The 24106-nt window shown below is 45.0% G+C and overlaps 1 protein-coding gene across 1 annotated transcript in view; it reads right to left on the bottom strand.

Annotated features, from left to right (window-relative positions):
- The window catches only part of LOC129812592 (prepronociceptin-like), a 30011-nt gene extending 6254 nt beyond the window's left edge, over positions 1-23757 (bottom strand). The window contains exon 1 of the mRNA XM_055864273.1: positions 23646-23757. The gene's annotated coding sequence lies outside the window, so the exon portion shown is untranslated. The remainder of the gene's footprint in view (positions 1-23645) is intronic.
- Between the last annotated feature and the right edge of the window lie 349 nt (positions 23758-24106).

Here is a 24106-nt window from a genome sequence, read left to right as displayed (position 1 = left end):
AGGCATTCATGCCTGAAAACTGCAATTAATAGATGTGTATCTATTATAGAATTAAAATAATTAGAGATTAAACTTGTTTGTCAGGGACATTACATTTGAATTGTACTGAACTATTTTATTAAGTTGCAGTAGCAATGGGGTAACGATGATTCAATGTTATCATTCATATCCTGAGAGCAGCTTACCTACACTGCTTTAGTATAGATAAACGGTAGTTGGAAAAGGATGAGTGTGATTGTAGAATATCATGTGTGAATGAACACAGATAAAGGGAAAAGTAATTATCTTGAAAGTAGTTTCTTTCCTTTCGAGGACAGTTCATACCCCTTTTTATGTTTTCAGTTTTTCAAGTACTTCATTGAGTTTAGTGTGCCAATGGGAAATGCAGGTCCCAATGCAGCATCACAAACGTTCCTATTTATTTTTCATACAAACTAAATGGATACAACAAATGAAGTCTCTACTGTATGAGACATGGATACACACTGAGAACATTACATATCCAGACAGCGCTGACCATTCACGTGCGACCCCAAGGGGAACTAGTACTGCAAAGTATCAGAAAGTACAATGTGTTGTTCACAGTTGTTACTCTATGTCATTCCCTTGAGGTAAGTACAAGAGAGTGCCTGTATTTCATTAACAATCTGTAGTGTTTACTGGTTATTATTCCCCATTGCAGTGAACTTGGACACTTCCAATCGCCTCTCTCTATTGTAGAATCAGCACTTCTACTACAAACAGTAGAAACACATTTCTTTCCCGTCCAAAAACTGTGACATGTTGTTCTTCTCGGCCACCCTCCACTAACTCAGTCAAGACACAAAAGCCACTTCACCACTCCTCATCGAATCGATATCCTCCTTGAGTGAGTTTTTACTTAATGGTGTCCCGTGGAACAGCTAAAGAAAGGCCGGCAGGTGGCGAGTGATTATAATGTAGGGGAGTGAATTACAAATACGATACGAGGGGATCGGGCAGGGCAGACAAAGGAGGGGTTGCCGATGGTGTGCTTTTAAAACCACCTTATTAAGTTACATAGATTTTTACAGGAGATAGCTTGGTTCGTTCCTCGTGGCTAGACATTGGAAGACCGGTTGAAGGGAAGGTAATGAGATTGAGGCTGAAGTATGATGTTCTCTGTGTATCCCAGGAGGTTCTATAGGCTATCTACAGTACATCAGTCCCTCCAGGATTCCGCCATTCTGCGATTGCAATTTGTTTTGCAAAATCAACCATTCCCTGCATGTTGTGCGAGGGCTTGCAAATTTGACCAGTCACGGCCCAAAACAATCAAATCATCGCAACGTTATCACATAAAACGGACCCATCATCGCAGTACAAAAAGAGGGCTCACAATTTCAACCAATCACTGCAAATTTACTGTATAATATAGTTCAATCAAGCCACACTTAAACAAACGGCCTTGTCAGCGCATTTTTGCGACAAATTGGATAAAATAATTGAGTATTGCCATGCAAAATGTCAGAATCTCCATAGCAAAATCAAGCATTTTTACCCGCAAATGTCACAAAGAATCAGACTGGAGGTTTGGAGTGTTCTACTGTTTTTACTTCTTCTTCTACCTGGTAGGTAATTGATTAATTGATTGATATCACTGGTTGGCCAGAGAGTCTACTCAACTGGTGTCCCAGGTCTGAAATCAGTCCTTGATTATCTGTCTCGAAGGACCATGTTGAATTAGTGAAGGCACTCGAAAAATTCAAGAAATGCACTTAATTAAGAATGAAAATCAGCAGTGTTTCTAGCCTCAAAGTCCGGATTTGAGAAAAGGGGATATGGGATTGATATGAGTTAAGAAAAGCCCAAGGCTCAGAGGTAACACTGCACTTGAAATGTTCAGCAAGTGAAATGTTCAATATATTTCCTTAAACATCCTCTGTGTTGTGTGTTTATTCTTTAACCCTTGATATGTTCATTTTGACACCTGAAGGAGCATCAGGTAATGATGGAATCTCTACCAATTGCACGTCCATCTTTTTGTGAGAAATTACACTGATCACTCAAAACATTTATAAATATTTAAATCAAATCAAATGTTATTTGTTACATGCGCCGAATACAACAGGTGTAGACCTTACCGTGAAATGCTTACTTACAAGCCCCTAACCAACAATACAGATCAAAGAAATAGAGTTAAGAAAATATTTACAAAATAAACTAAAGTAAAAAAATTCAAAGAAAATGTAACACAAGAAAATTACATAACAATAACGAGGCTATATACAGGGGGTACCGGTACCGAGACAATGTGCAGGGGTACAGGTTAGTCGAGGTAATTTGTAAAGTGACTATCCATTAATAATAAACATTGAGTAGCAGCAATGTAAATAGTTCGGGTGGCCATTTCATTCATTGTTCAGCAGTCTTATGGCTTGCAGGTAGAAGCTGTTAAGGAGCCTTTTGGTCCTAGACTTGGTGCTCCGGTACCGCTTGCTGTGCAGTAGCAGAGAGAACAGTCTGACTATGGTAGCTGGAGTCTTTGACAATTTTTTGGGCCTTCCTCTGACACCGCCTAGGATATAGGTCCTGGATGTTAGGAAGCTTAGCCCCAGTGATGTACTGGGCCATATGCACTACCCTCCGTAGCGCCTAATGGTCAGATGCCGAGCAGCTGCCAAACCAGGCGGTGATGCAACTGGTCAGGATGCTCTCGATGGTGCAGCTGTAGAACTTTTTGAGGATCTGGGGACCCATGCTGAATATTTTCTGAGGGGGAAAATGTGTTGTTGTGCCCTCTTTACAACTGTCTTGGTGTGTTTGGACCATGATAGTTCGTTGGTGATGTGGACACCAAGGAACCTGAAAAACTCTCGACCCGCTCCACTTCAGCTCCGTCGATGTTAATGAGGGCCTGTTCGGCACTCCTTTTCCTATAGTCCATGATCAGCTCCTTTAACTTGCTAACATTGAGGGAGCATTCTCACATAGATGTTCCTTTTGCCCAGGTGGGAAAGGGCACTGTGAAGTGTGATTGAGATTGCGTCATCTGTGGATATGTTGGGGTGGTATGGGACATTGGAGTGGGACTAGGGTTTCCGGTATGTTGGTATTGATGTGAGACATGACCAGCCTTTCAAAGCACTTCATGGCTACCGACGTGAGTGCTACGGGGCGGTAATCATTTAGGCAGGTTACCTTTGCTTTCTTGGGCACAAGGACTGTGGTGGTCTGTTTGAAACGTAGGTATTACAGACTCGGTCAGGGAGAGGTTGAAAATGTCAGTGAAGACACTTGCCAGTGATTAGTGATGATGAGTAAATGGTTTATAAGGACCTATATTAAACATCTCATGAATTATCCTTTGAGTCATTAGTACAGAATTTAAAAGTTGTTTAATACATGCGTGAATAACTAGCTTAATAACGTTTACTATTGTGAGAGCAATAATTATTAAATAATAAGAACTGTTTGTTCATTACTTATAACTTGCTCTTACCTACCCACAAATACTGTTTATTGTATGCAGGGGTACCCCATTCAGATACATTCATGATGTGAAATACGGAGACCATCTCTATGAGGGTTCATTATCAGACCAAAGCAGCCATGCCAGTACCAGTGTAAATACCACTGGGTTTGAGCCACTGATGTGATTGACAAATGAGCCTTGTGCTGAAAGCACCATTGGGTTCTCAAGCTCCATTGAGCACTCGTGTGTATGTGTTCTTTTTATGTGCATTATGACATCACAGCAGGTTGTGAGTGTGGCACTGCAAATGAAAATCATGGATTAAGAAAATTATTTAAAGGAATTTCAGCTACTGTACAAAAGCCCTCTACAGCTATTGTCAGAAAGTTCTCTACAAGCACAGGAAAACTATGATAAGAGAAAACAAAGACATATTTGCAATTAAGTTGAACTTACCACTTTGCCTTGAAATAGGAGGGAGAGGCCTAGACAGACAAATTGCTGTAGGAGAATCAGCCATGGGTGAATAATCTGGATTTAACACTTTCCTTGAGATTAGTAAATTATTTTACATTTCCTGGCCTTGATGAGGACACCGCGGTAATGAGGAAAGTGTTGAGAGAACAACGGAGAGATACAGAGAGAAAGTGGACCAATGATGCGACCGGAACACTAACTCATCCGGAACCATAAAATCAGAATGGGTTCGAATTCAAATACTTTATCCAGAACATTCTTCTGTGGAACAACGTGTCTAACATGGTGAACATTCAAGCTGGACTGAAATGGAATGAAATGTTGGATACAGCAGCCAGAGAGAGAGTGAAGGATAGATGAACTGTTTGCCAATGTTGGCATAGATCATTCAACACTTTTGAGATAGAGGCATTTGGATGTCTTCTGACTTACACTTCCAAAGTCTAACACCATATGAGCCTCATACTGTACAGTTGAAACTCAAGCCAGCTCCAGTGTTCCACAGAGAGAGTGGAAAAGAAACCACAATCCCACACATTTATTTCTCACCCCATCATTTTCACCACAAGTGATGTGTGAGAAGGGACGGCACGATCTCTCTTGTGTATTTTTATTTATTTAACCAATTTTGAATTCAGGCTGTAACACAAAATGTGGAATAAGTCAAGGGGTATGAATACTTTCTGAAGGCACTGCAGCTGAGTGAGAATAACAAAGTCAATGCGGGCTCCCTAGAGATCAGGGCTCCTGGGCATGTGCCCTGCATGCTGACTAGACTAACTACCAATCTAAAAATTGTTAGCTGACATGGATAATTGAAGGACTGTCATTGACTGACATAATAAGAAAAAAACAAGATAAAAACTGCTGATGCACAACCAAATTTCAAAATTGCACAAATAAATTTTTTGGGTCGAGGGCCCTAAGCGACCGCTTACGTTGCTTTTTTATTTATTTATTTATTTTTATCCCATTTTCTCCCCAATTTTCGTGGTATCCAATCGCTAGTAATTACTACCTTGTCTCATCGCTACAACTCCCGTACGGGCTCAGGAGAGACGAAGGTCGAAAGCCATGCGTCCTCCGAAGCACAACCCAACCAGCCGTACTGCTTCTTAACACAGCGCGCCTCCAACCCGGAAGCCAGCCGCACCAATGTGTCGGAGGAAACACCGTGTACCTGGCCCCCTTGGTTGGCACGCACTGCGCTCGGCCCGCCACAGGAGTCGCTGGAGCGCGATGAGACAAGGATATCCCTACCGGCCAAACCCTCCCTACCCCGGACGACGCTATGCCAATTGTGCGTCGCCCCACGGACCTCCCGGTCGCGGCCGGCTGCGACAGAGCCTGGGCGCGAACCCAGAGACTCTGGTGGCGCAGTTAGCACTGCGATGCAGTGCCCTAGACCACTGCGCCACCCGGGAGGCCCCGCTTACGTTGCTTATGCCTGGAACCGGCCCTGTGTGTGAGTCAAAGAGAGGTAATGTAAGTGATCAGAGGTTAAAAAAGCTACGGCTACACACACACACACACACACACACACACACACGATTTTGCCAGGCACAATACCGTATGAAATATTATTTTCCCAGTGTCTGCAGAGTTTTTCCCTCACGCTCTCATTCCCTCCTTCACACCTGCAGCTCATCAGCAGGTCCCCCTCTCCAGATAGCCCAGCTATAATTGTTTAATTAACCAGCTTATTGCTGAGTAAATCACTTAATTAAACACAGTAATTGGGTTATCAAAGTCCTCTGGTGAATCTAACTGCTAGGCCTGCTAATAATAACCCCAAAATTATCCAGACTCTGTCTGTCTGTTCCCACTAAAAGGAATAGGACCAGTGTACTGGGGAAGGCTGGGATTCAATCCGATCGTGCATTGTCTGCTATGCACCATTTAAAGGTCATTTCTGATGGAGCCGACATATGCAGCGAATACCATAACTACGGTCAGTTATACTGTAGTCTCTAATGATGTTGAAGATTATGATTGAAAATAATAATAGATTGTACACAAGGTGCTTCAACTTGACATCCTGTGTGGTCCGTGTCTAGAACATTTCAAGCTCATGACTTCAATGGATACAAAAAAGACAGGCTATTAGGATAGAATGGTGCCGAGTTAAATTAACAACCACAGCCTCTACCGAGAATGCCAGTCACGACAGTGTTCTTCAACACATTACAACTTTATTGATGAACGAGGGCGGATCAGTGACAAACATCGATATACCATGCCAAACATCAACCTCCGTATCAATACTTGTCACACCCTGGCCTTAGTTATCTTTGTTTTCTGTAATATTTTGGTTAGGTCAGGGTGTGACAGGGGGGATGTTTGTGTATAGTTGTCTCGTCTGAGGTGGTTGTATGGTATAGGGGGTTTTGGGAGAGTGTATGGGTTTGTGTTGAGTGTAGGTGTCTAGGTAAGTCTATGGTTGCCTGAATGGTTCTCAATCAGAGACAGCTGTCATTCATTGTCTCTGATTGGGAGCCATATTTAAGGCAGCCATAGACAGTAGGCTTTTGTGGGTAATTGTCTATGTGTAGTGTTTAGTGTCAGCACTATTTGTTTGAATAGCTTCACGGTCGTCTGTTTGTTGTTTTTGTTCGTTTGTTTCGTCTTCATAATAAAGAAGATGTCTTTCTATCACGCTGCGCCTTGGTCCACTCTGCCTCATTACGACGATCGTGACAATACTATACATCACTAACTATCAGTAAAATGTATCATCTTCCACCCTGTAAAACCACATCACTATTGGTCCCACAGCACCACGGATCAATATAGCGATAGATTGATATTAACTTAGAGCAGTGGAGGCTCATCAGAGGAGAAAGGGGAGGACCATCTTCCTCAGTGAATTTTATTTAAAGAACACATAATTAAACATTAAAAAGTTATCATTGTTATATAAAACTGTACTAAATATAATCACATCAGCAGGTAATTGATTAAAAAACACTATTTTGAAATTAAGGTCTACTTTAGCCTCAACAGGACTCTGTGGCGTAGCACTATGGTGTAGCCGGAGGACAGCTAGCTTCCGTCCTCCTCTGGGTACATTGACTTCAATACAAAACCTAGGAGGCTCATGGTTCTCACCCCCTTCCATTGATTTACACAGTAATTATGACAACTTCCGGAGAACGTCCTGCAACCTATCAGCCTTGCAGTATAAAATGACGTTGTCCACCCAATCAAAGGATCAGAGAATGAATCTAGTACTGAAAGCATAAGCTACAGCTAGCTAGCAATACATAAAATGTGGTGAGTAGTTGACTCAAAGAGAGAGAAAGACAATAGTTGAACAGTTTTGAACAAATGTATTTCTTCCAAAATTAAGGAGAAGCAAGAGAGAGAGATCGTAATTTTTCTTCACTTTGAGTTTCACTTACGTACTTAGCTAGCAAATGCAGCTAGCTAGTTTAGCCTAATCAAACACCCTGCTCAAACAGAGGGATGCTATGTTAGCTAACTGGCAATGACTACCCAACACAACATTGGAACTCTTCCAAGTCAAGGTAAACTTTTGGGCCCGCCGGGTTAAGTGCTAAACTACTTACTGACTGTACACTAACGTTACTGCATGATTGTAGCAGGATTACTAACACATTATTCCATTAGCTATGTTGACTATGACGTTACTTTAGCTAATAGGGTGACAACGATGTTGGCCGTGTAGTTATTATGATACACTGTATGGTTTGGCTTGGCAAGTTTTTTTTGCCTGGTCAAATACAGCTGATGTGTTGTGCATTGAAGTCGTGCATTTTTGTGATTTTTGTGATTTTGCGGTGACCTAACATAATCGTTTGTGGTGCTTTCGCTGTAAAGCCTATTTGAAATCGGACACTTTGGTGGGATTAACAACAAGATTCCATTTAAATTGGAATAAGATACATGTATGTTTGAGGAATTTTAATTATGAGATTTCTGTTGTTTGAATTTGGCGCCCTGCACTTTCACTGGCTGTTGTCATATCGGTCCCGTTAACGGGATTGCAGCCATAAGAAGTTTTAAACAGCTTGGAAAATTCTAGAAAATGATGTCATGGCTTTGGAAGCTTCTGATAGGCTAATTGACATAATTTGAGTCAATTGGAGGTGTACCTGTGGATGTATTTCAAGGCCTACCTTCAAACTCAGTGCCTTTTTGCTTGACATCATGGAAAATCTAAAGAAATCAGCCAAGACCTCAGGAACATTTTTTGTAGACATCCACAAGTCTGGTTCATCCTCGAGAGCAATTTCCAAATGCCTGAAGGTACCACGTTCATCTGTACAAACAATAGTACGTTAGTATAAACACCATGGGAACACGCAGCCGTCATACCGCTCAGGAAGGAGACGCGTTCTGTCTCCTAGAGATGAATGTACTTTGGTGCGAAAAGTGCAAATCAATCCCAGAACAACAGCAAAGGACCTTGTGAAGATGCTGGAGGAAACAGGTACATAAGTATCTATATCCAGAGTAAAAGGAGTCCTATATCGACATAACCTGAAAGGCTGCTAAGCAAGGAAGAAGCCACTGCTCCAAAACTACCATAAAAAAGCCAGACTACGGTTTGCAACTGCACATGGGGACAAAGATCATACTTGTTGGAGAAATGTCCTCTGGTCTGTTGAAACAAAAATAGAACTGTTTGGCCGGAATGACCATCATTACGTTTGGAGGAAAAAGTGGGAGGCTTGCAAGCCGAAGAACACCTTCCCAACTGTGAAGCACGTGGGTGGCAGCATCATGTTGTGGGGGTGCTTTGCTGCAGGAGGGACTGGTGCACTTCACAAAATAGATGGCATCACAAGGCAGGAAAATGATATGGGTATATTGAAGCAACATCTCAAGACATCAGTCAGGAAGTTCAAGCTTGGTCGCAAATGGGTCTTCCAAATGGACAATGACCCCCAAGCATACTTCGAAAGTTATAGAAAAATGGCTTATGGACAACAAAGTCAAGGTATTGGAGTTGCCATCACATAGCCCTGACCTCAATCCTATAGAACTGAAAAAGCGTGTGCGAGCAAGGAGGCCTACAAACCTGACTCAGTTACACCAGCTCTGTCAGTAGGAATGGGCCAAAATTCACTCAACTTATTGTGGGAAGCTTGTGGAAGGCTACCCGAAACGTTTCACCCAAGTTAAACAATTTAAAGACAATGCTACCAAATACTAATTGAGTGTAGGTAAACTTCTGACCCACTGGGAATGTGATGAAAGAAATACAAGCTGAAATAAATAATTCTCTACTATTATTCTGACATTTCACATTCTTAAAATAAAGTGTTGATCCTAACTGACCTAAGACAGGGGATGTTTACTAGGATTAAATGTCAGGAATTGTGAAAACTGAGTGTAAATATATTTGGCTAAGGTTTATGTAAACTTCCGACTTCAACTGTATAAATACATACAATAAATTAAATGGTAGAGCTAGGGGTATACTCGAAGGGAGGTTTGGGAAACATTGATCTATCAAACCTCACCACACCATTCACTCACACACCGTTCACACTGTTGCCGAACCATCTATCATTTACCATCATTGACACCATCATTGATACCATCATTCACCATCATTGACGGTCATTGACACTATCATTGACCATCATTGACACCATCAATGACACAACAGGTATCCCCTGGGTGGGAAATGTCAAACACCGCTAGAAGTCAATGAAGATGAACCCACAATCTGAACGGACCGACAAATATCTTCTTTCTATTTGGGTCACACTGACTCAAAATGACCATGGCAAGGAGAGACCATTGTGAACCTTGACTAATAAACCATAATATAATTATACACTCACCGGACCGTTTATTAGGTACACCACCCAATTCATGAAAATTGATTGCTCCTACAGACAGTGAGTTACGTGGCAGTGGCTTGCTATGTAAAGCAGGCAGACAGGCATTGAGGCATTCAGTTACTGTTCGATTGAACGCTAGAATGGGAAAAAACGTGTAACCTAAGCCAGTGGTTCTCAAAACTTGATAATTAGTTGACAAGTTGAAGAAGGTGTGCTAGCTCTGGAATAGATCAAATATACGGAACGACTGGAGGTCCCCGAGGACAGGCTTGATAACCACTGACCTAAGCGACTTTGAGCATGGTATGATCGTCGGTGCCAGGCACGCCGGATTTAGTATCTGAATGTCCACGATCCTGGGCTTTTCACGACAGTGTCTAGGGTTACCCGAGAATGGTGCGACAAACAAAAAAAATCCGGTCAGTGGCAGTCCTGAATGTACCTGTCACGACTTCCGCCGAAGTCGGTCCCTCTCCTTGTTCGAGCGGCGTTCGGCGGTCGACGTCACCGGCCTTCTAGCTATCGCCGATCCACTTTTCATTTTCCATTTGTTTTGTCCTTGTCTTACACACCTGGTTTCAATCCCCCAATTACTTGTTCATTATTTAACCCTCTGTTCCCCCATGGTTGTTTGTGAGTGATCAGTTGTTTGTAATACGGTCCGTTATCGTGGGCTCGAATTTATTGTGTTTGTATTTGTGAATATTTGAGTAAATTACGTTTATTACTCATATCTGCTGTCCTGCGCCTGACTCCTCTACACCAGCTACACACAGGCACTATTACAGAATCACTCACCCGCCGAATGGAGTCAGCAGGAGCAGACGCCCTCCCTGTGGTGATAGAGGAGCGCATCCAGCAGCACGCGACTATGTTGCAACGTCTGGGCACCGCCATGGATTGCGTGCTGCAGACGATGGATCGTTGGGAGAGAGGAGGAGGTCTTCCAGCGCCTCCACCAGCCCCACTACAGCAGGCCCCACTGTCCACCCCTCCTTCACCCGGTCCCAGCGGGATTCGGCTTATGCTCCCGAGGGAGTATGATGGGACGGCTGCCGGATGCCAGGGGTTCCTACTCCAGCTGGAACTCTACCTGGCGACCGTCCACCTGGCTCCTTCGGGATGTGAGAGCGTGTCCGCCCTCGTCTCCTGCCTCTCAGGCAAAGCCCTGGAGTTCACCCGCCGCAGAGTTCACCCGCCGCTTTCGGGCAGTTTTCGACCACCCGTCTTAGGGTCGAGCGGTGGGTGAATGTCTGTTCCACCTGAGGCAGGGGAGGAGGAGCGCGCAGGATTTCGCTTTGGACTTCCGGACCCTGGCCGCCAGCGCGGGATGGAACAACAGGGCCCTGATCGAACACTACCGGTGCAATCTGCGCGAGGACATCCGTCGGGAGTTGGCCTGTCGAGACACCACCCTCACGTTGGACCAGCTGGTGGACCTGTCCATCCGGCTGGACAACCTGCTGGCTACCTGCGAACGTACGGATTGGGGCCTGTAAGTTCCATCCCCCAGCACCTCTGCTCCGACACCCATGGAGCTGGGAGGTGCTTCGCTTAGGGTGACCGGAGGAGGGCCCATTCCTTGCACCATCTGTGGCTGCAGAGGGCACACTTCTGGTCGGTGCTGGGGGGGTTCCTCAGGGAGTCGAGGCAGCAGACAGGGCACTATCGTGTCACCCCAGTTGAGTCGGCACCAGACTCCCCCAGAGCCCCCTGTTGCTCACATGTATGTGTTTATTAAATTTCCTGAGTTTTCCCCGCATTCCCAGCATAAGGCGCTCGTAGATTCAGGCGCAGGGAATTTTATTGACTGTTCATTTGCCCATAGTTTAGGGATCCCCCGTGTGCCTGTGGATATGCCCTTCCCTGTGCACGCCCTAGATAGTCGGCCATTAGGTTCAGGGCTGATTAGGGAGGCCACCGCTCCACTAGGCATGGTTACGCAGGAGGGTCACAAGGAGAGAATCAGTCTCTTCCTTATTGATTCTCCTGCGTTTCCCGTGGTGCTGGGCCTACCCTGGTTGGCCTGTCATGACCCCACTATTTCGTGGCAACAGAGGGCTCTCAAGGGGTGGTCACGAAAGTGCTCAGGGAGGTGTGTAGGGGTTTCCATCGGTGCGACTACGGTGGAAAGGCCAGACCAGGTCTCCACCGTGCGCATCCCCTCAGAATATGCCGATTTGGCTCTCGCCTTCTGTAAGAAGAGGGCGATTCAATTACCACCCCATCGACGGGGGGATTGTGCGATAAATCTCCTGGTAGACGCAGCACTTCCCAGGAGTCACGTGTATCCTCTGTCACAGGAGGAAACGGCGGCTATGGAAACATATGTCTCCGAATCCCTGGGGCAGGGATACATTCGGCCCTCCACTTCACCTGCCTCCTCAAGTTTATTTTTTGGGAAGAAGAAGGATGGAGGTCTGCGCCCATGTATTGACTATCGGGGTATCAATCAGATCACTGTGAGGTACAGCTAGCCGCTGCCTCTCATCGCCAGTGGGATCGAGTCAATGCACGGGGCGCGCTTCTTCACAAAATTGGATCTCAGGAGTGCTTACAACCTGGTGCGTATCCGGGAGGGGGACGAGTGGAAGACGGCATTTAGTACCACCTCAGGGCACTATGAGTACCTTGTCATGCCATACGGGTTGAATGTTGGAATGCTCCATCAGTCTTCCAGGCCTTTGTTGACGAGATTTTACGGGACCAGCATGGGCAGGGTGTAGTGGTGTATATCAACGACATTCTGATATAATCCGCTACACGCGCCGAGCATGTGTCCCTGGTGCGCAGGGTGCTTGGTCGACTGTTGTATCATGACCTGTACGTCAGGGCTGAGAAATGTCTGTTCTTCCAACAGTCCGTCTCCTTCCTAGGGTACCGCATTTCCACATCAGGGGTGGAGATGGAGAGTGACCGCATTTCAGCCATGCGTAATTGGCCGACTCCCCCCACGGTAAAGGAAGTGCAGCAGTTCCTAGGGTTTTCCAACTACTACCGGTGGTTTATCCGGGGCTTTGGTCAGGTAGCGGCTCCCATTACCTCACTGCTGAAGGGGGGACCGGTGTGACTGCAGTGGTCGGCTGAGGTGGACAGGGCTATTGGTCACCTGAGAGCTCTGTTTACCTCGGCTCCCGTGCTGGCTCATCCGGATCCCTCTTTGTCATTCATAGTGGAGGTGGACGCGTCCGAGGCTGGGATAGGAGCCGTGCTCTCTCAGAGCTCGGGTACGCCACCGAAGCTCCGCCTCTGTGCCTTCTTTTCGAAGAAGCTCGCCCGGCGGAGCGAAACTATGATGTGGGGGTCTGGGAGCTGTTGGCTATCATCAAGGCTCTGAAGGCGTGGAGACATTGGCTTGAGGGGGGCGAGACACCCTTTCTCATCTGGACTGACCACCGCAATCTGGAGTACATCTGGGCGGCAAGGAGACTAAACCCTCGCCAGGCAAGGTGGGCCATGTTTTTGACCCGTTTTCTGTTCACCATGTCCTACCGACCAGGTTCCCAGAACGCTAAGGCAGACGCACTGTCCCAGATGTATGACACAGAGGAGCGGTCCATGGATCACACTCCCATACTCCCGGCCTCTTGCCTGGTGGCACCGGTGGTGTGGGAGCTGGACGCGGACATCGAGCGGGCGTTACGTACAGAGCCCACTCCTCTCCAGTGTCCAGCTGGGCGTCTGTACGTTCCGTCTGCTGTCCGCGACCGGTTGATCTATTGGGCCCACACGTCACCCTCCTCTGGTCACCCTGGCATCGGTCGGACGGTGCGCTGTCTTAGTGGGAAGTACTGGTGGTCCACCTTGGCCAAGGACGTGAGGGTTTATGTTTCTTCCTGCTCGGTGTGCGCCCAGTGCAAGGCTCCCAGGCACCTGCCCAGAGGGAAGTTACAACCCCTACCCGTTCCACAACGGCCGTGGTCGCACCTGTCGGTGGACTTTGTGACGGATCTTCCTCCCTCACAGGGCAACACCACGATCCTGGTCATTGTGGATCGGTTGTCTAAGTCCTGCCGTCTCCTCCCTTTGCCCGGTCTCCCTACGGCCCTACAGACTGCAGAGGCCCTGTTCACTCACGTCTTCTGGCATTACGGGGTGCCTGAGGACATAGTCTCTGATCGGGGTCCCCAGTTCACGTCCAGGGTCTGAAGGGCGTTCATGGAACATCTGGGGGTCTCGGTCAGCCTCACCTCATGTTTTCACCCCGAGAATAACGGGCAGGTGGAGAGAGTAAACCAGGATGTGGGTAGGTTTCTGCGGTCATATTGCCAGGACCGGCTGGGGGAGTGGGCGGCGTTCATCCCCTGGGCAGAGATGGCCCAAAACTCACTCCGCCACTCCTCCACTAACCTCTCTCCTTTCCAGTGCGTACTGGAGTATCAGCCGGTTCTGGCACCTTGGCATCAGAGCCAGATCGAGGCTCCTGCGGTGGACGAATGGTTTAAGCGCTCGGAGGAAACCTGGTACGCCGCTCATGTGCACCTGCAATGGGCCGTGAGGCGAGCGCCGACCACCACCACAGTGAGGCCCCGGTGTTCGCACAGAGGGACCGGGTCTGGCTCTCGACCCGAAATCTGCCCCTCCCCCTGCCCTGCAGTTTGTGTGGCCATTCAAAGTCCTGAGGAGACTAAACGAGGTATGCTACAGGTTAAAGCTTCCCCCAGATTACCGTATTAATCCCTCGTTCCATGTGTCTCTCCTCAGGCCGGTGGTGGCTGGTCCACTCCAGGAGTCTGAGGTGCGGGAGGTTCCTCCGCCCCCTCTGGACATCGAGGGGGCCCCGGCGTATGCTGTTCGAGCCATCCTGGACTCGAGGTGTCGGGCGAGGGGCCTTCAGTACCTCGTGGAGTGGGAGGGGTACGGTCCGGAGGAGAGATGCCGGGTGCCGGTGGAAAACGTCTTGGACCCTTCGTTGCTGCGGGAGTTCCACCATCTCCATCCAGATTGCCCTGCGCCTCGTCCTCCGGGTCGTCCCCGAGGTCGGTGTCGGCGCGCTGCTGGAGCCTCTACACCAGCTACACAATCTGCAGCAACTGCGTGATGCCATTGCATTAGTATGGACCAACATCCTTGTGGAGCGTTTCTGACACCTTGTAGAAATGCCCAGAAGAATGTCAGGCTGTACTGGAGACAATGGTACTAGACCCGGTGCTAGATGGGTGTACCTAGTAAACTGGCCGATGAGTGTATATATCAATAATAGCATGACCTGTGACGCAGTGAGAGGCAGCAGCAGAGTTGATTTGCTGTGACAACCATGACGTGGCAGAGGCTGATCTAATGGAGAAGGCATTAAGAGATACACATGGACCTAAATGAATCTCTCTCTATTGAGATTAATTCACTTCACTGGAGGTTAGGAGTAGAGGTGAGGCAGTTCAGAGGTGTGTTACACACATGCGCACATATACGCAAACACATGCACACAAATGTGTATATGCATGTCCACACCTACGCACGCACACAGCCACACACAAGCACACATATTTGCAAACACCTCGTCCCTGACTGTAGAAAGGGATAATAAACGGGACAGAGAGATCTCATAAGATTCTGGAAACACACAAAGAGAGAGAGGAGCCCAACTGAGTTGTGGCATTATGATTGGATTAACACATTCTAATCCTGTGAGTTTAGACTAGTCCTCACCAGGTGTTCACCACCACACACACGACCTCCGACCCTTTATCAAAGAACACCCCATGAGCTGTCAATAATGAGGAGAATGGAGAGATACAGACCTCTAATTTTTCCTCCAAACACATGTCATTGCGTGTCATTCTGTTCAGCTCCCAACTTATCCAACAAGGATGAGCCACTTAGAAAGAAGAGGAACAATACTTTTTTAAATCCATTTTTCCAGGGAGATTTAGGACAATGTTCAATAGGGCACAACGTAACGAAGCATTTGCAATTGAAAAGTAATATTATAAAAACAGTCAACTCATTTCTTATTTCTCCCTCAATTGATCAAACGTGTAAAACGTGTCTAGTACGGTATCCAGTGGTGTAGGTGAGGGTAAGAACATGTAAACACCGCTTACACACCTTTGTAATTTTGCGTGAGCTTTTTACACACCTTTTGTGAAAAAATGTATTGAAAGTATTGAAGCCACAAATGGAATACCATATTATCTAAAATACTGTATATTCACGACTTCGGGTCCAAGGCATTGAAGAAAAAATACAATCCAAATGATTCTCAATTTCATTTGTATTTCGGAAAATTTACACAAATTCATGAGGTGGAAAGAACCAATATCACCAGGCACCCCTATTTGGAAAAACCCCACCTTACCTCTAGAGTTTAATGACAACACCTTTAAGTCCTGGTTCCAAAGTGGTATCATTCATTTTTTACATGTGTACTATGATGGATCTCTATTATCATTCAATCAATTACAAGAAAGATTTGGATAATCCAAGGTCAATTCATTAAGTTCTTACAACTCAGAACTCTTATTCAATCACTTCAACAGAATCTGGATGGACGTAATGGATCCAACATAGAACAAAATACTGAAAGAAGCTGCTACACCAAAGATGTTGATTGCCACGTTATATCAAGTGTTGATTGAAACTCTACCTGGAAAAAGGACAAACTTGGAAACAGATCTTGAGTGGAAAAACCATTGGTCATATACAGTTGAAGTCGGAAGTTTACATACACCTTAGCCAAATACATTTAAACTCAGTTTTTCACATTTCCTGACATTTAATCCTAGTAAAAATCCCCTGTCTTAGGTCAGATAGGATCACCACTTTATTTTAAGAATGTGAAATGTCAGAATAAAAGTAGAGAGAATGATTTACTTCAGCTTTTATTTCTTTCATTCCTAGTGGGTCAGAAGTTTACATACACTCAATTAGTATTAGGTAGCAGTGCCTTTAAATTGTTTAACTTGGGTCAAACATTTCGGGTAGCCTTCCTCAAGCTTCCCACAATAAGTTGGGTGAATTTTGGCCCATTCCTCCTGACAGAGCTGGTGTAACTGAGTCAGGTTTGTAGGCCTCCTGGTTCGCACACGCTTTTTCAGTTCTGCCCACAGATTTTCTATAGGATTGAGGTCAGGGCTTTGTGATGGCCACTTCAATACCTTGACTTTGTTGTCCTAAAGACATTTTGCCACATCTTTGGAAGTATGCTTGGGGTCATTGTCCATTTGGAAGACCTATTTGCGACCAAACTTGAACTTCCTGACTGATGTCTTGAGAGGTTGCTTCAATATATCCACATAATTTTCCATTCTCATGATGCCATCTATTTTGTGAAGTGCACCAGCGCCTCCTGCAGCAAAGCACCCGCACAACATGATGCTGCCACCCCTGTGCTTCACAGTTGGAATGGTGTTCTTCGGCATGCAAGCCACCCCCTTTTTCCTCCAAACATAACAATGGTCATTATGGCCAAACAGTTCTATTTTTGTTTCATCAGACCAGAGGACATTTCTCCAAAAGGTACGATCTTTGTCCCCATGTGTAGTTGCAAACCGTAGTCTGGCTTTTTATGGCGGTTTTGGAGCAGTGGCTTCTTCCTTGCTGAGCGGCCTTTCAGGTTATGTTGATATAGGATTCGTTTTACTGTGGATATAGATACTTTTGTACCTGTTTCCTCCAGCATCTTCACAAGGCCCTTTGCTGTTATTCTGGGATTGATTTGCACGTTTTTCACCAAAGTACGTTCATCTCTAGGAGACAGAACGCGTCTCCTTCCAGAGCGGAATGACGGCTGCGTGATCCCATGGTGTTAATACTTGCATACTATTGTTTGTACAGATGGGCGTGGTACCTTCAGGCGTTTGGAAATTGGTCCCAAGGATGAACCAGACTTGTGGAGGTCTACAATTTTATTCTGAGGTCTTGATTTCTTTTGACTTTCCCATGATGCCAAGCAAAGAGGCACAGAGTTTGAAAGTAGACTTTGAAATACATCCACAGGTACACCTCCAATTGACTAAAATGATGTCAATTAGCCTATCAGAAGCTTCTAAAGCCATGGCATAATTTTCTGGACTTTTTTAAGCTGTTTAAAGGCACAGTCAACTTAGTGCATGTAAACATCTGACCCACTGGAATTGTGATACAGTGAATTATAAGTGAAATAATCTGTCTGTAAACAATTGTTGTAAAAATTACTTGTGTCATGCCCAAACTATATGTCCTAACTGACTTTCCAAAACTATAGTTTGTTAAAAAGAAATTTGTGGAGTGGTTGAAAAACAAGTTTTAATGACTCCAACCTAAGTGTATGTTAACTTCAGACTTCAACTGTATATGTGAAAGTGTTCATACCTGCTCCTACAACGTAAGACATAAACTACCTCAATTTAAGATAATTCATACGACTTACTACACTCCTGCCAAAATGAATGTAATGCACCCAGAAATGTCACATGTCTGTTGGAGATGAAAAAAGCACAAAGGAACCCTATTACATATGCTGTGGTCCTGTGACAACTGACACCATTTTGGAATAATGTATGTGCTATCATTTCATTGTGTCTAGGATTGTATATCCATCCATCTTCACGATTATGTTTGTTGGATATGTAAATATTCAATTATTGACAAGAATTGGAACGCCTCATATCCACCCTCAATAACAAACTGGAGGACTGAACTATCTACCGTACCTACAGTACCAGTCAAAAGTTTGGACACTTATTCAAGGGTTTTCTTCATTTTTACTATTTTCTACATTTTAGAATAATAGTGAAAAGATATAAAAAACAATATGAATTAACACAAATGGAATCATGTAAACTCAGTAAAAAAAAGAACCAAAAAGAACCACTGTCAACTGCGTTTATTTTCAGCAAACTTAACATGTGTAAATATTTGTATGAACATAACAAGATTCAACAACTGAGAAATAAACTGAACAAGTTCCACAGAAATGTGACTAACAGAAATGGAATAATGTGTCCTTGAACAAAGGGGGGCCAAAATCAAAATTCACAGTCAGTATCTGGTGTGGCCACCAGCTGCATTAAGTACTGCAGTGCATCTCCTCTTCATGGACTGCACCAGATTTACCAGTTCTTGCTGTGAGATGTTACCCCACTCTTCCACCAAGGCACCTGCAAGTTCACTGACATTTCTGGGGGGAATGGTCCTAGCCCTCATCCAACAGGTCCCAGACGTGCTCAATGGGATTGAGATCCGGGCTCTTCGCTGGCCATGGCAGAACACTGACATTCCTGTCTTGCAGGAAATCACGCACAGAACGAGCAGTATGGCTGGTGGCATTGTCATGCTGGAGGGTCATGTCAGGATGAGCCTGCAGGAAGGGTACCACATGAGGGAGGAGGATGTCTTCCCTGTAACGCACAGCGTTGAGATTGCCTGCAATGACAACAAGCTCAGTCCGATGATGCTGTGACACACCGCCCCAGACCATGACGGGCCCTCCACCTCCAAATCGATCCCGCTCCAGAGTTCAGGCCTCGGTGTAATGCTCATTCCTTCGACGATAAACGCGAATCCGACCATCACCCCTGGTGAGACAAAACCGCGACTCGTCAGTGAAGAACACTTTTTGCCAGTCCTGTCTGGTCCAGCGACGGTGGGTTTGTGCCCATAGGTGACGTTGTTGCCGGTGATGTCTGGTGAGGACCTGCCTTACAACAGGCCTACAAGACCTCAGTCCAGCCTCTCTCAGCCTATTGCGGACAGTCTGAGCACGGATGGTGGGATTGTGCATTCCTGGTGTAACTCGGGCAGTTGTTGTTGCCATCCTGTACCTGTCCCACAGGTGTGATGTTCGGATGTACCGATCCTGTGCAGGCGTTGTTACACGTGGTGCCACTGCGAGAACGATCAGCTGTCCGTCTTGTCTCCCTGTAGCACTGTCTTAGGCGTCTCACAGTACGGACATTGCAATTTATTGCCCTGGCCACATCTGCAGTCCTCATGCCTCCTTGCAGCATGCCTAAGGCACGTTCACGCAGATGAGCAGGGACCCTGGGCATCTTTCTTTTGATTTTTTTCAGAGTCAGTAGAAATGCCTCTTAGTGTCCTAAGTTTTCTTAACTGAAACTTAATTGCCTACCGTCTGTAAGCTGTTAGTGTCTTAACGACCGTTCCACAGGTGCATGTTCATTAATTGATTATGGTTCATTGAACAAACATGGGAAACAGTGTTAAAACCCTTTACAATGAAGATCTGTGAAGTTATTTGGATTTTTACAAATTATCTTTGAAAGACAGCGTCCTGAAAAAGGGACGTTTATTATTTTGCTGAGCTATGTAACCAAAAAAGTTTTAAACAAATCAAAATATATTTTATATTTGAGACTCTTCAAAGTAGCCACCCTTTGATGAAGTCCTCATGCTTTGATGTCGAGTTTGATGACAACTTTGCACACTCTTGGCATTTGTGGGAACTCCTTCAAGACTGTTGGAAAAGCTTTCCAGGTGAAGCTGGTTGAGAGAATGCCAAGAGTGTGCAAAGCTGTCACCAAGGCAAAGGGTGGCTACTTTGAAGAATCTAAAACATCTTTTGATTTGTTTAACACTTTTTTGGTTACTACATGAATCCATTCATTATTTCATCATTTTTATGTCTTCACTATTATTCTACATTGTAGAAAATAGTAAAAATAAAGAAAAACCGTTGAATGAGTATGTGTGTCCAAATTTTCGACTGGTACTGTACATCCCATTAGACTATATATATATTACAAAATCAAACATAAACCAGACACATTTGACAGAATTTTGAAATTGTCTGTTGACCGTCTTTGAGAATGGTTTTTATAATGGCCGTTTTGTTTTTGTGTTGTATGTGTCGTATAAGTATAGAGAGTGTTACTTTTTTCACATAACCAACCATCTTCTTTACCACTACATCACTGATGGCGTCCATATTTGGAATGCAGTTTGACAACTTCCTGATATGGATGCCGTTAGTCTTCACTCTCTTTTCTCTTCAGACTGAGTGGCTGCCTAGTACTGCCGGTAGTACTACACAACTGATCCACAACTATATTTGACGGTTTCCAACAACTTTTCAACTATTGCAACATAACATAAACCGTGTCATTAACATGACTCAAGAGTAGAACGTATTTTGTGTCTCTATCTGATGCTGAGGCCCATTCAAACAGCTGCACAGAAGAACAACAAGAGAGCTAATCAAGGGCTAATTTCACAGTTTCCGCAAATCTGTGTCGTGCCAGATGGGGAAAGCGTAGAATTATTCTGCCCCCAGGTCTGAGGAGACAGCGTTTAATTGTCTTGGAATCCCTTTAAAATAACATTTACACACTCCTCTCGCTCTCTCTTACACACACACACACACACACACACACACACACACAAGCAAATATGCATGCAGTCATGCAGACACGCAGACACACGGGCGGGTGCAAGCAAGCAAGTACGCAGATGCACGCATACACACACAAGCACACACACACACGCACACACACACACACACACACACACACACACACACACACACACACACACACACACACACACACACACACACACACACACACACACACACACACACACACACACACACACACACACACACACACACACACACACACACACACACACACAAATATGTATGCAGTCATGCAGACACGCAGACACACGGGCGGGTGCAAGCAAGCAAGTACGCAGATGCACGCATACACACACAAGCACACACACACACACACACACACACACACACACACACACACACACACACACACACACACACACACACACACACACACACACACACACACACACACACACACACACACACATTCTGAGTCTAATCGGTGTAGTGAAGACGTAGGGTAACGGCAGAAAAACCTGGTCCCTGAGACGATAATATTGGTCACGGAGCTCATATGTGACCGACTGGATTTTTAACCAGGGTCGTCTGTGCGCCATGAAGCTGTACACGCCCACTGAGCTAAAGCCTAAGCATATGCTTGGGGAGCTAACGCAAGTCTTCAGGAATATGCCAAAAGGAAATAACACATTATTTCATTCATTTGAGGAATTACAAATGAAAAGATGTCGTCCTAAAAAGAGCCTATTTGGATTATGTTCAAATTCTATTTGAAACACAGCGTTTATACAGAGTATATTTTCAGAAAAAGATAAAGATAATTTGATTAAGTAGAGTCCCGCTGTGCTCTCAAATATCAGCCTATAATGAAATTTGACCGATAGCAGCTCTGGTCGATGTGCAGCTTTAAATCTGACCTCCTGGGTCCCTCTGTGCCTTCCCCACTGGAAACACCAGTATTAGCCCACCAACTAGCCTTTATCCCCCAAGAGGCTGCTAGTCATGTACAGCTTAAGCCAATAATCAGTTAAAAGCTAGTTAAGAGCCGGGAATCCTGATTGACTCCTTTAAATAAACCCAAATTGATATTGACTGATATTCAAAGGAAAACCCCTACATAAAAAAAAACACTGTTAAACCAGGTTTGGAATGAACCTTTAAAATAGTCAAGTTTAATCAAAAGCCAATTAAAAGGCAGGAATTCATTAATTGTAGAATAGCCACTCATTTAAGTGGTGGTGATGTTCCATTGACAGAACACACAAACTGAGTCCTGGAAAGCAACAGAAACTGCCCCCGAGCTTTCGCAGGTATTATAGGCAGCTATGTGGTTCATTCTCTACCGTCATTAGATCATCAACAGTAAATGTATTTGCAGCTAGTATTTTGCACCTAAGCGTAGATAGAGATTGAACATTTAATCTTCTTCCTCGGGTATTAACTGTGTAAAATAATAGTCTTGCATCGTCTCTGTGGAGATGCATTGATTTGAGGACGAGGGGATCAATAGGATAATAATGAGAGTAATGGGAAAAATATGCTCCTGTCATGGGTCAGGACTTTAACTGTGCCACAAGCACCGGGAAGAGCGAAAAAAGAGCACAGACAGAAAAACAGCACAGAAAGATATTGAAGAAAGAAAGCACGGAAAGAAAAAAAGAGTGCACCCAAAGAGGAGAGCACGGAAAGAGAAAGAGCGCAGAAAAAGGGAATAAAAGAGAGAGTGCTTGGCTTAAGCAGTGAGTGTTTACTAGCAATTACTCTTGATACACATCGCAAAACTCCCCGAGGTATACAACCCAATTAAATCGCTAAGAAGATAACACCAACAAGTTACTGTAATATATTCCCATGTTACTTCACATTCTCAGTGAAAGAAATTGCAGTATGAGCAATACTATTTTCTGCTTTTCTCCTTATGTGTTTGTGTCACATCAGATACATTTATCAGACGAATTCAACCAACTTATTGTTGTGGTTTTTCCATTTCCCTCTTTTCAGTTCTTCTCATTTGTTTCAGGTGCAGTGTACATGCCTCGCATTTAAATGACAGTGTGGAAAAGTCCACCCAACTTCAACGAAAACCCAGAGAGAAATGATACGCTGCTCAAAGCTAACGAACCCTTATAACCCAATTCCCAACACATGCCAAACTATAAATAAACTAGCCACCATAAGATATGCCAAACTATAAATAAACTAGCCACCATAAGATATGCCAAACTATAAATAAACTAGCCACCATAAGATATGCCAAACTATAAATAAACTAGCCACCATAAGATATGCCAAACTATAAATAAACTAGCCACCATAAGATATGCCAAACTATAAATAAACTAGCCACCATAAGATATGCCAAACTATAAATAAACTAGACACCATAAGATATGCCAAACTATAAATAAACTAGCCACCATAAGATATGCCAAACTATAAATAAACTAGCCACCATAAGATATGCCAAACTGCACTAAGCCGTTGGCAACTTCTCGGCTTTAAAGCTGAACCCAAACTCCTTCAGTGGCAGTCAGGGAAGGGTCCCATCTCAAACCAAGCCAGGTGAGTTCTCCTCCACCCCCACACCTTAAGCCAAAGCCCGAAGGTCTTAGGTCAGACTTACCTGTGTATGAGGCGTTTGGGCGTAGGTCTTTTGGGTGATTTAGGTCTACAGTACAGTAGTTCTAGTAAGTGTCCTGTCTTCTATCTCAGTGTATTTCATCTATACATACAGGCTGTTGCTCAGACCTCTTATAGAGGGACACACCCCTCCCTTTGGTGCAGCCCCCTGCATCCCTCTTTCACTTTCATCACAGAGAGGAGGGGGTCTGGAGAGAGGGGGAGAGGGTGGAAAGAGAGAGTGGGGAAGGGTTGGAGAGTTAGAGAGAGAGGGAGGGAGGGGTTGGAGACATGGAGAGAGGGAGAGGGTGGATGAGGAAAGAGAGGGGGCAATTGAAAGCGGGTGAAAGATACAGAGGGAAAGAGAAGAGAGGGGGCTTATTATTTATGATGGACAGACGCAACAGTGTATCAATGCGGCTATCTAACCTGCGGTCTCCTACGTCATCTGACCAACACACTTCC

This window comes from Salvelinus fontinalis, chromosome 16 (assembly GCF_029448725.1).
Source record: "Salvelinus fontinalis isolate EN_2023a chromosome 16, ASM2944872v1, whole genome shotgun sequence".
Lineage (NCBI taxonomy): Eukaryota > Metazoa > Chordata > Actinopteri > Salmoniformes > Salmonidae > Salvelinus > Salvelinus fontinalis.
Note: the sequence above shows the minus strand (reverse complement) of the source record. Positions and strands in the feature narration are given on the sequence as shown.